Source organism: Notechis scutatus, chromosome 3 (assembly GCF_049901735.1).
Source record: "Notechis scutatus isolate UNSWTSFEM ecotype Mainland chromosome 3, rNotScu1.2, whole genome shotgun sequence".
NCBI classification, from domain to species: domain Eukaryota; kingdom Metazoa; phylum Chordata; class Lepidosauria; order Squamata; family Elapidae; genus Notechis; species Notechis scutatus.
In genome coordinates this window covers 24,120,454-24,134,409 of record NC_142011.1, presented here as the reverse complement: position 1 = coordinate 24,134,409, position 13,956 = coordinate 24,120,454, and positions in this window count along the sequence as shown.

Sequence of the window (13,956 nt, the reverse complement as noted above, 5' to 3'; positions counted from 1 at the left end):
GATTTATAAAATAAGGGATACAACGCTGACTCCATTCCAACTGCCACAACACTAAATTCATGGTTATGGAAGAAACAGTTATATCACACAATTTGCTATGTGCAGAGCCTACTGGCATAGAAGGAATCTGATATGTTCAGAGCTGGGATTAATTATTTCATGCAGATTGCTTTTGAAATTAAATATCTTTTTAGACCCTGGTACATTTGCTTGCTAAAGATAAATTTACATAGACAAGTGCAATAAATATTAGTAATTATCTCTGTGACTGCAACATCCTTTTGCAAATATATGGTTTTACCTCATAGGGATCGACAAACCAAACTGTTCTATAAATTGCATTGAAATAAATCCATTGTGTTCAATAGGATATCCTTGCATGAGTGAGTATAAGATTACTGCCTATAACATAATGATCACCAGAAATTATGTTTCTTTACTACAAAGTACTCTGAAAGCACTGTGCATCTGGGATATCAATCCAAACATACAGATCATGTGCAAACAAGAATTAGACTTTGGGACAAGAGTAGCTCTGCCAGATAGAATAAAGATGTATCTACCTGATTTTCCCAGCATGGGTACGCCCTGTTATTTTGAACTAAAACTCCATAATAGTAGCCATGCCACATGAGATTGTTTGGAATTGTTTAAAATATCTGGATATCAGGGAAGACAGAAAGTCCTAGTATACTTTTTCTCATTTGGGCCATCAGAATGTATTCATGCAGTGGATACACTTCACTTTATTGGTCATTGTCTTCTCCTCCACTTGTACAGAACATCATACATGCTACTTCTTCACCTAGATTTTTGATTGAGCTGTCACAGATAATAGCCATTGAAAGATTGATTCCCTTGAATGTATCTGGCAGTACTTTGAAATCATCCAAATTTCTCAACCAGTTAGTCTTTAAATTAAAAACCCACAATGTGACTAGGTAGGTCCTTTGTCTCTAAAGAACTGCCAATCAATTTAACTGGGTAATTATAATTCTATTGGCAAGCGAGATGGAGCAGGGCAATTCAATTTAATTTCCAGATATTGTGTATTTTTTGCAAATTTTTATTAGATCTTCTATTAGAAACTTTTTTTAAAAAAAATAAAAGCTAAATAAATGCTGAGTTTCCTCCCCCCAAAAAAAAAAAGAAAGAAAAATTAGCTCTCTTGCTAGCGCTATAACTTTCTTTTAAACATACTTCCATTTTTTTGGATATGTGGAAACTGAAGAGGAGGAGGATATAAATAGAAGTGGTTTCATGCATAAAATATTCTCAAATTCAGACCTGTATTTCCATTCACAACAATTCACTGATAAAATATTATACAAAAAATGATTATAATGTGACAAGCCATTAATAAGACTCCTTCATTTTATTGTTCAAAATCATGTTCCTTTCCAATATTACCTTTCAGGTAATGTGAATTTTTAATCTTAATACATTGCTCACACTTTAGCTATATGTGGCCTTCAATAGCCTTTATGATATCGGAAGTTTACTAACTGTTAGATTTCCTGTCATTTTTAGTGAGGAAGAAAGAGAAGCAGGTGTTTAACACCAGCTAGATGACAGCATTAGATGATTAATTAGATTAGCTGGATAATCTTGAAAAGGAAAGTAGGTTAGGCTTGTTGAGTAACTGATGAGAGACAATAGGAAAACTCAGGACTCTAGGCTAGATTAGGAAACATAAAATATATCAATAGAAGGCAATGGAATCTGCTTCCATTTTAATCTCTTCCATTCATTCTATTCTCTTCCATTCTATTCTTTCCATTTGTTTAAAAAAATAGTATAAAAATGTTGCCTCTCACTAAAGTCATAATAAAAAAAATGTGGGGGAAAAATCTCGATTTGGTTTTGGTTCACCACAGTGGTGGTATTCTATTGGTTCGGCCCGGTTCAAGCGAACCGGTAGTAAAAAATGCTGCCGTTCGGCCAAATCGGTTTCTTTTTTTTTCTTCCTCCCAACGATCAGCTGTTCCGATGATCAGCTGTGCTGGGATCCCCCTCACTGTCTTACTGCTTTGCCCAGGAGGCTTCCCTGAGGCCCAGGAGGCACAAAGGGGTGTGCGGGGTGTGTGTGTGCTGCGTGCTCCCCCCGTGCTCTGTTTTTTGCCTCCTGGGCCTCAGGGAAGCTTCCTGGGAGTAAAAACGGTCTCCCAGGAGGCTTCCCTGAGGCTCAGGAGGCAAAAAAAGGAGCGCAGGGGGGTTGCTGCAAAAAAAGAAAAAGCCACGCCCACCCAGTCACATGACCACGTCCACCTAGCCACGCCCACAGAACCGGTAGTAAAAATATTTGCATCCCATCCCTGGTTCACCAACTGATATTTAGATATGTTAGTTCATTTCATATATTTTTCTTTCCAACTCAATGAAATGTTGCAAATTATATAAAAAGTCTTGGGTGTCATTCTGTCCATCTGCCTGTCAGGAAGATAATTTTCAGAAAGCATCTAAATTTAGAATGATGAGCTGGAAAAAATCCCCAAAACAATTTAAAAAACACACAATTGAAAAGTGAACCAGATCTGCAAAAATATTTTTTTTCCCTCTAGAAACCCTCTGTAAGCAGTTGGGTGGTATTCAGAATGCCTTGGCCTGCTCCATTTTAAGTCTCTCTCTTGCCTCCCTTCTGGTCATATGACTCAGAGTAGAATTTAGGCAGCCTGGACTGCTTCCTGGTGTACACATACACACTTACAGAATATAAAAAGAAAGCCTAAATATGCACATACCACATTAGTTTGTTAGCAGAAAAAAATAAAAATGCCTTCTACTACTAAAGATGCTAGTAAAGAAATTGGGAAGAATTCATTGGCAGAGGGTTAGACTAGAACTCCATGGTCCCTTCCAACTCTGATTTTCTCTATTCTGTATTGTACAAATATTGCACAGTATCATAGCAGTGATAACAAAAGTGTGCATATTGTTGGCATTCGGCTTCTGGTTTTTCTAATAAATGTTAGTACATTTTTTTGTGATGGACTTTGTGTTTTCATGCTGTTCATCATAACTTCTGTGGGGAAGAATATTGTAAGCCAAAGTTTCAGTATGTTCCAAATCTTTTGCAGCTTCCTTTGTTTATTTTGGTATACAGCCTTAATCTGTAGTACAGTATAGGATTAGTGTTATTTAGTGGGAAAATATTGGCTGCCAGCCAAAAAGAAGAAGCGAAACTCCCCACCTGGCATTTCAGTCAATAAGAGAAAAGGCAGGCCTCAATACTCCATTCAATGTCCATTGAATTCCTGCAATCTTTCCAATAGAAAGACAATTACAGCACAAATGACCCTCAAAAAACTTAAAACCTACCAGCATTCCTTCATCTCCGTTATCTCAACTAATGCCTTGCAATTTTACCAGAATCATGAAGGATTTGTAGCAGCAGAAATGAATCATTTCTTTTTTAAGTATTCATTTTATACAAGCATTACATAAAAACGGCAGACTTCCTAATTATCATTGAAATGAACATCACCAGGAAAAATTCATGAGACTCTCACATGCAGGGTTAGTAGAGAGAATAAAACAAATCTGATTGAAAATAACAAAATACGTTGCAAACATCTCAAGTGGAATATCAAATCTCTGCACTGTTGCACATATATGGAATAGACAATTTCATATTTTTCCCAAAATGGTTTTTGAAAGCTAAAATTCAAGGAAGGAAGGAAGGAAGGAAGGGGGGGAGGGAGGGAGAGAAAGAAAAAGGAAAGAAAGAAAGAAAAAGACTGAATTAGATAGAATGTTTAGCTCAAATACTATTTTTTTCTATTTGCATTTTATTAAAGCAAAATTCAGCCTAACTAAAAATTGCAAAAGCAGATTTTAATACAGTGCAATGCTGTATTCAGAAGGATAACAGTCTATGCTAGGTGTTAGTAAGCAGTTATAAAAGTTTAGCCATGCATAGACTATAAGGTTAGATGGGCTTCTGTTGGCTAAATTCTCCAGCATATGTGTTTGTTGTATATTACAGATCTCTACTGTATCTAATTTTATTGCTATGTATCATATTACATGTGCTCATTTTAATAGTGAACACAACATATCAATTATAGGAATTATAGGAAAGCTTCCACTAATTTGCTTCCAATGCATCAGAATCAGAATCAATCAGAAACATGTCATTTGGTCTAAAATTATAATGGTAGTCATGAGAACTGAATGTGGATATTCAGATCTAATCATAGTCTTCAAAGTTATGGCAATAAATTACATCACTTGATTTAAAAAAATATATAGAAGCCCTTAAAACGCTTCTCAAATATCATCCTTACATGCTGCCAGGCTCCCTGCTCATCTGCACTTTGTAATCTTTAAAGGATCAAGTTAATGATAATGAATTGGAAACTGGTATCCTTCAAACTAAAACATCAGCCTTTCATGCCAGCCTTTTTAATGGAATGTCCTTGATTCGTATTGATTCCCTGTGGTGTAAAAGCTAAGCTGTTGGGTTAGGTTAGGTTTGGGTTCCCCTTCAGCCATCAATGCTCAACAGTGACAGGATTCTGACACTTAACCCCATTTAAATTATGAGTCTCGAGCCAAACTTCCAAAACTTTAAAATGATTTATTGGGAGTTAACATGTCTGGCACTGCCTGGATGTAGCTGACTCTGAGACACATCATTCATTGTCACCCTTGACCCTGGTTTCCCCCACCCCCTGGGTGTATCGTAATTCAAATTCTCCAATGGGACACATCCATAGCCAAGAGTCATCAATCACACTCTCCAGTTAGAATTTTGTGCAGCAGAAACTTCGGTCACCTAGTTACTAACTTTGAAAACATTTATGGAATGCAGTTTTGGTTTGCAAGCTGCCACATTGCTCCCCCCTCCCTTTCTGTTGGCAACTCTAAAAGACCATAGAAATATTTTATGAGTTGACAAACAGGTGATTTTGGGTTCATCAGCATCTCGCAATGCAATCTTCTTCACAGGAATCTCCTTAAATGAGGAGAAAACCCTATGGGAGCTACTTTGAATTCCCAGGGAAAAATATAGATATAAATTTAACAAACCTAATAAACACAGGTGTCTTAGACATACTTACAGTATAAAGTAAAACTGGGATAGATGTAGTTTTTTGCTTTACTAGAAGTGTGTCCCTCCCACAGGAAAGAAATAAAAGATTATATGGTGAAACATCCTCATTAATTTGCTTTTTAGTTAACAGGGGTTTTATGTTCTCATTGGCAGCCATATTGTAAAATGACAAAACTCCACAGCTTGATCTCATGCATGTTAGTTTGATATAAGTCTGAATAATTTCAATAGGATTTGCTTTCATGTAAATGTACATTATACTCCTACATCCACATATATACACTTTTATAATATTGATGATGATGATGAAGAAGAAGATAGACAGATAGATAGATAGATAGGTAGGTAGGTAGGTAGGTAGGTAGGTAGATAGATAGATAGATACATACATTGCTATTGGCAACCTGGCAATGTTTGTGTTTTTTAAAGTGTGTGTGTATGTGTGTGTATGTATGTATGTATGTATGTGTGTGTATATATAATGGCCTTCAGCTTTGTTCGGGTATTTTCCCACGTCATTATAGTTGTGCTTTTAAAGTTGTAGCAACGTTTCAGCAGAATCTCATCTGCCATCATCAGGCTTCTGTATTGTGTCCGTCTGTGAGTCAGACTTTTACAGTGGTTTCAGATTTAAATTTGGGGCAGCCTATTGCTGTGCCAGAATGGTTTTTTCTTCATCCTGATTGGTTGGGAGTCTTGGTCTGTGTTTATTGGTCTCGGAGTTTGCTGTGTTCTGCTTGATTGGTGTCTCTAATATCTTCTGTCTGTTTTTTGGCTCTTTTTGTATCTTGATTGGCTGGCAGCATTGTGTTACTTTATTGGAGGTCTTTAGTGCAGCTTGGCTTCGGGTAAATGGGCGGCTATCATTAGTTAGGAAGCTGGGTTTCATCTGGGTGCCTGGTTGGGATGTGTTTGAGCTGGAGGTATCAGGGGGGATCTGTTTGTGCCCAGGTGTTTGCCTGGCTTGTGGTGTGGAGATTTTTTTGTTTGTGAGTGCAGGCTTCCAAATGATTGACAGCCTGGTGGTATCATCTCTTCTGTTCATGCTTTCTGGTCTTTTTTCAATCTCTATGGCTTCTCTGATGAATATGAATATATATATATATATATATATATATATATATATATATATATATATATATATATATATATATATATATATATATATATATATTTGTTTTCTGAGGTTCTCATGGGTATTTGTATGTGGATCTTTGGTTATTCGGTTTTCTCCCGCGTAAGATTCAAAGTATCTAGGCAACGTTTCGGCGAGGTCCCACTCGCCATCTTCAGGCTGGTGCTTTCGGCTTAGTGCCAGTGCAAGCAGTGTGTGACCGGAGCTGCCATCTCTCTATATATACAAGTGGTGGGGATGGTGTGCTGGGCTGGTTGGCTGTGCTGCAGCCTCTTGATTGGTTGATGGAGTTGATGTTGGTATAATGGGCTGTGTAATGGCCTTTTGTTGTAGAGATATCCTGGATCTTGTGCTGTCATCTCCTGGGTCGTTAGCCTCTTGTGTTTTAACGGCTTGGGTAATGGGTTGTGTGATGGGCTTGTGAGTTCTTTTGTTGTGGTATCCTGGGTCTTGCGTTGTAATCTCCTGGGTCGTTTGTGTTTTGATTTCTTTTCGATTAGCCTCCTGTGTAGTAACAGCTTGGGTAATGGGTTGTGTGATGACCTTGTGAGATTTATTGCTGTGGTATCCTTGGTCTTGTGCTGTGATATCCTGGGTCATTTGCTGTGTTGTGACTTCTTGAGTTCTTGAGGTGTAATTTCTTGAGTTTTCTGATGTGATGTCCTGAGCGGGTGGCTGTGATGTAGCATTTTGGGTTTTTAATATGGCTTTGAGTTTGGGGTCTGGGTCTGTGTTCGTTTGGCTCGAGTTCGTGGTCGTGCCACATCTTCATGGTGGGGGTCAGTTCGCTTCATGTATGGTTCAGAGGAGTTTGAAGTGGGTAGTGATGCAGCTGCAGTGCGGCTTCTGGTCTGTGGTCGTGTCTCATCTTCTGTGTGGGTGTGAGTCTGATTTTTACGTGGAAGTGTGGTGGTGGCATCTTGTGTGGCCCTCATGGGTGTGGGTCTGGTGTCATTTATCATGTTGGGTACTCGTCTGTTCATGAGGGCGGGTTTCCAAATGGCTGGTAAGCGGGAGGTGTCATCTCTTTTATTCATGCTGTGTGGGCGTTTTTCTATCTCTATGGCTTCTCTGATTATTCTGCTGCTGTGGTGTTCAGTTTTGGCGATAGTTCTGGTATTTTTAAAGTCAATCTCATGTCCTGTGGCTTTGAGGTGTTGGACCAGGGAAGAGGTTGGTTCTTCTTTTTGATTGAGTTCTTATGTTCTTCAACGCGTGCACTTATTCTTCTGTTAGTTTGTCCAATGTATGTGGTGAGGCAGGCAGTGCAGGGGATTTCATATACTCCTTGGTTTTCTAACTCGATTTTGTCTTTAGGGTTTCTTAGGATGGTGGATATTTTTCTGTTTGTGCAGAATGCTGTTTTAATGTTGTGTTTTTGGAGGATCTTGCTGATTTTGTCTGTAGTGCCTTTTATATATGGGAGGAGGGCTTTGCCGTTCTCTTGTTCTCTGTCTTGGATTTTGGTTGGGGTTTCTTTTTGGATTAGGTGGGTGATCTTCTTTCTTTGAAATCCATTGGCTGTTAGTACGTTGGTGAGAGTGTTTAGTTCGGTTTTTAGGTGTTGTTCATCAGCTAAGCATTTTGTTCTGGAGATGAGTGTCTCAGCTACGGAATTGATCTGTGCTGGGTGGTGGTGTGAGAGTGCGTGTAGATAGCGGTTTGTATGTGTTTTCTTTTGGTAGATGGTGTGTCCTAGGGAGCCATTGGGTTTTTGTATACCAAGACATCTAGGAAGGGAAGTTGATTGTTAGCTTCTGTTTCCATGGTGAATTGTATTTTGGGGTGTAGGCTGTTGAGGTGTGTGAGGAAGTTGTGTGAGGAAGTTGTACCAACATGATAAATGACACCAGACCCACACCCATGAGGGCCACATAAGATGCCACCACCACACTTCCACGTAAAAATCAGACTCACACCCACACAGAAGATGAGACACGACCACAGACCAGAAGCCGCACTGCAGCTGCATCACTACCCACTTCAAACTCCTCTGAACCATACATGAAGCGAACTGACCCCCACCATGAAGATGTGGCACGACCACGAACTCGAAGCCAAACGAACACAGACCCAGACCCCAAACTCAAAGCCATATTAAAAACCCAAAATGCTACATCACAGCCACCCGCTCAGGACATCACATCAGAAAACTCAAGAAATTACACCTCAAGAACTCAAGAAGTCACAACACAGCAAATGACCCAGGATATCACAGCACAAGACCAAGGATACCACAGCAATAAATCTCACAAGGTCATCACACAACCCATTACCCAAGCTGTTACTACACAGGAGGCTAATCGAAAAGAGATCAAAACACAAACGACCCAGGAGATTACAACGCAAGACCCAGGATACCACAACAAAAGAACTCACAAGCCCATCACACAACCCATTACCCAAGCCGTTAAAACACAAGAGGCTAACGACCCAGGAGATGACAGCACAAGATCCAGGATATCTCTACAACAAAAGGCCATTACACAGCCCATTATACCAACATCAACTCCATCAACCAATCAAGAGGCTGCAGCACAGCCAACCAGCCCACACACCATCCCCCACCACTTGTATATATATAGAGATGGCAGCTCCGGTCACACACTGCTTGCACTGGCACTAAGCCGAAAGCACCAGCCTGAAGATGGCGAGTGGGACCTCGCCGAAACGTTGCCTAGATACTTTGAATCTTACGCGGGAGAAAACCCGAATAACCAAAGATATATATATATATATATATATATATATATATATATATATATATATATATATATATATATATATATATATATGTTTTCTTAAGTTTTGCGGTACTTACATGTATGGTGTTCGGCTTGGTTCGGGTATTTTCCCACGTCATTGTAGTTCTTTTAAAGTTGTAGCAACGTTTCAGCAGAATCTCATCTGCCATCATCAGGCTTCTGTATTGTGTCCGTCTGTGAGTCAGACTTTTACAGTAGTTAATCCAGCCAATCAAGATACAAAAAGAGCCAAAAAACAGACAGAAGATATTAGAGACACCAATCAAGCAGAACACAGCAAACTCCGAGACCAATAAACACAGACCAAGACTCCCAACCAATCAGGATGAAGAAAAAACCATTCTGGCACAGCAATAGGCTGCCCCAAATTCAAATCTGAAACTACTGTAAAAGTCTGACTCACAGACGGACACAATACAGAAGCCTGATGATGGCAGATGAGATTCTGCTGAAACGTTGCTGTATATATATATATATATATATATATATATATATATATATATATATATATATATATATATATATATATATACACACACACACACACACTTTTACAAGTAATGTTATTTTGTCTGCAGAGAGATTAAATTATGCATTGAATTGGTTCATTTCTCTTTTATTTTTCATTAGCAAAGCCTCCTTCTACTAACCCACTTCCTGGTGTTATCTTTTTAATTGCAAAGGAGCTAGTCATAAAAACTTGGAATAAATACTTATTGTATTTGCATGGCACAAACAAAATTGTGTTTGCATGGCCCAGTACATTGTCCCTTTTTCTTGCAGATGTTTCATTTCCCAAACTAGATAACATCATCAGTGCTAGTAACTAGTAGAAGACTGCATAAGTTGAGAGGAAAAAGAGATTAGCTATGTTTTCTCCCCCCCCATACCTTTAATTTCTTATGCTTATTATTTCTGCCTCTTTTCAGAGGTCCACATGACATGCTTACACTGAAAGCAAACATCTGAATGTGCATGTGTGTATAGCATGATATTTCCTGGTCCTCTGATAAAAATATGTGAATGAAAGGTGATTGCTCAATAGAAAATGTCTAGATGGACTTCTATTGCTGTCTGCACTAAATACAGATAGCCCTTGACTTACAACCATTTGTTTAGACACTGAAGTTACAGAACAATGGTACTGGAAAAAAATGACTTATAACTGGGCCTCACACTTCCAACCATCATAGTATTCCCACAGTCATGGGGATCAGAATACGGGTAACTTGGCAACCAGCAAGTATTTACAATGGTTGCAGCGCCCCTGGGTCATGTGATTGCAACCTTCTCAGCCGGCTTCTGACGAGCAAAGTCAATGGGGGAAAGCTAGATTCACTTAATGCCTGTGCGATTCATTTAACGATAGAGATGGTTTAGAATACAATAGAATAGAGTACTTTATTGGCCAAGTGTGATTGGACACACAAGGAATTTGTCTTGATGTAATACTCTCAGTATACATAAAAGAAAAGATACATTCGTCAAGAAAGAAAGCAGAACTGCTTAACTCATTCTTTGCATCAGTCTTCACGCAAAAAGAAACTACAGCTCAACCCACCAAAAACATAACTGTAAAAGACAGACCAGAAATAGAAGTTAAAATAAGCAAAAAAATAGTAAGAGAACACCTGTCTGATCTTGATGAAAACAAATCACCGGGTCCTGATGGATTACATCCCAGAGTTTTAAAGGAGCTGGCAGAAGTCATCTCAGAACCACTGCACCATATCTTTCCAAAATCCTGGAGCACCGGGGAACTACCAGAGGACTGGAAAAGAGTTGATGTGGTTCCCATCTTCAAAAAAGGAGAAAAAAAAACCCAGGAAAATATAGACCAATCAGCCTAACATCAATACCCGGGAAGATACTGGAAAAGATAATTAAAAAAACAGATCTGCCAACATCTAAAAACAAGTAAAATAATAACTAGCAGCCAGCACGGGTTTGTTAAAAACAGATCATGCCAAACCAATCTTATTTCATTCTTCAACACAGTGACTAAATTAGTAGACCAGCAAAATACTGTGGACATAATATATTTAGATTTCAGCAAGGCATTTGACAAAGTAGACCACAACCTACTTCTTAGTAAGCTAGAAAAAAGTGGAATAGATAGCACCACGACTAGATGGACTCGCAACTGGCTGGCAAACCGTACTCAACGAGTAGTCCTTAATGGGTCTAAGTCCACATGGAGGGAAGTAAGCAGTGAGGTGCCACAAGGTTCCATCTTCGGCCCAGTATTCTTCAATATCTTCATTAACAACTTAGATGAGGGAATAGAAGGGGAACTTACCAAATTTGCAGATGATACTAAGCTGGCAGGAATAGCTAACACCCAAGAAGATAGGCTCAAAATCCAGATGGATCTTGACAGACTAGAACACTGGGCCATATCTAGCAAAAGTAAAGTCCTACACTTAGGCAAGAAAAACCAAAAGTACACATATAGACTGGGTGAAACCAGGCTCAATAGCAGTAACTGTGAGATGGATCTTGGAGTCTTAGTGGACAACCAGCTAAATATGAGCCAGCAGTGTGCAGCAGCTGCCAAAAAAGCTAATGCAATCCTAAATTGTATTAACAGAGGGATACAGTCAAGATCAAGGGAAGTACTAATACCACTCTATAAAGCCTTAGTAAGACCACACCTAGAGTACTGCATCCAGTTTTGTTTCACCACATTATAAAAAAGATGTTGAGACTCTAGAAAAAGTACAGAGAAGAGCAACCAGGATGATTAGGGGACTGGAGGCTAAAACATACAACGAACGGTTGCAGGAACTGGGGTTGGCTAGTCAAGTAAAGAGAAGGACCAGGGGAGACATGATAGCAGTCTTCCAATATTTGAGGGACTGCCACAGAGAGGAAGGGGTCAAGCTATTTTCTAAAGCGCCTGTAAGCCAGACAAGGAATAATGGATGGAAACTGAACAAGGAGAGATTTAACCTGGAAATATGGAGAAACTTTGTGACAGTGAGGACAATCAGTCAATGGAACAGCTTGCCTTCGGAAGTTGTGGGAGCGCCATCACTTGAGACTTTCAAGAAAGAGATTAGACTGCCATTTGTGGTGTAGGGTCTCCCTCTTGGGCTAGATGACCTGCAAGGTCCCTTCTGATTATCTGTTATCTATTATCTGTCTACTTTTTCAGTAAATATGTTGGCAGATTATTTTTGAAATGGGCTTTATCAAAAGGATAGCTATGTCAGTCTATTGATCCCTTAGTTTAGCTACAGGTAACGTGGCCAACTTAGCAGTCCTTAAGCTTTCAAATTCACTCTAAAATGGCTTCATTATCCAATTATGGGGGACTTTAAGGTGCAAAATCACTTGAGACTTTCAAGAAGAGATTGGACTGCCATTTGTCAGAAATGGTGTAGGGTCTCCTGCTTGGGTGGGGAGTTGGACTAGATGACTTACAAGGTCCCTTCCAACTCTGATTATCTGTTAAAGAGTCAAGAATCATAAGGTACAACACTTAATAATAGTCATAGGGTATAATAAGCAATCAAATCATACTAGGAAACAGTCAATACAAATCGTAAGGATCAGTGGTGGTATTCAAATAAAGTTGCCACCGGTTTGGTGGGCATGGCTTGGTGGCCGCGCTTTGTGCACATGCACACACTTTGCGTGCACGCGTGCGCCAAACACGCACTTTGCGCAGGTGCAGAGGCGTTCTAAGTTGCCTCCTGCAAGCCTGCACAATGGTGTTTACTGCAGCAGCTGCCGCGCGGCGCTATTCTGCACCACGCAAAGCAGCTGCGCTTTGAATTCTGGCCCTAAAAGTGAGTATGGGAGCCTGGGTGGGCCAACTGAGGAGAACTGGTTCGATCTCCACTGCTCATCACCGCTACCGGCTCTCCAGAACCGGGCAGAACCGGTCGAATACCACCACTGGTAAGGATACAAGCGACAAAGTTACAGTCATACAGTCACAAGTGGGAAGAGATGGGTGAAAGGAAGGGTGGGAGGATTAATAGTAATAGTAGTGCAGACTTAGTAAATAGTTGGACAGTGTTGAGGGAATTATTTGTTTAGCAGAGTGATGGCGTTCAGGAAAAAACTGTTCTTGTGTCTAGTTGTTCTGGTGTGCAGTGCTTAGTCTATAGTGTTGTTTTTGAGGGAAGGAGTTGAAATAGTTTATGTCCGGGATGTGAGGAGTCTGTAAATATTTTCACAGCCCTCTTTTTGACTGGTGCAGTATACAGGTCCTCAATGGAAGGCAGTTGGTAGTAATTATTTCTTCTGCAGTCCTAATTACTCTCTGAAGTCTGTATCTGTCTTGTTGGGTTGCAGAACCAAACCAGACAGTTATAGAGGCGTAGATGGCAGACTCAATAATTCCTCTGTAGAACTGTATCAACAGCTTAAGAACGGTAACAAGAAAAGTTGTAAAAACTGTAGTCCCAATTGTGATTGTAAGTTGATGACTCCATAATAGGTACAAAAATAGGCTTCACTTTAAAGTTTCTCTTTAAAAAAAAAAACTCACATTGTGCCACATTTGCCGGCCTCAAATCCCCACGTTTTTAAAGCTTACAAGAGACATAAAACAAAATAAAAGATCTCTCTCTCTCTCTCTCTCTCTCTCTCTCTCTCTCTCTCTCTCTCTCTCTCTCTGTGTGTGTGTGTGTGTGTGTGTGTGTTGCATAAAAATAAATGATAAACATAAGAACTGGAATAGATTTGCAGCACAATCCTACAGCCAATGGATGTCACTCCTGGGAATGGTTGTATTATAGGACCCAGATATCGGAACCTGAACATTCATAATCTCAGCAGAAGTATAAAATTTGCCTTGAAACTGAGCTACTTCTGAAATGATGAATCTATTGTTGCTTCTAGATGACAGATGCTGCCAGACAGCAGATATACTTGCAACTTGTCGCAGATATGTTACGGAATTAGCACAAGGAAGGTGGGATCCTTTGCTGTTTTACTCTTCCTGCCAGAGAATAATGCCGCAGTACGTGCATATGTGTGGCACATCA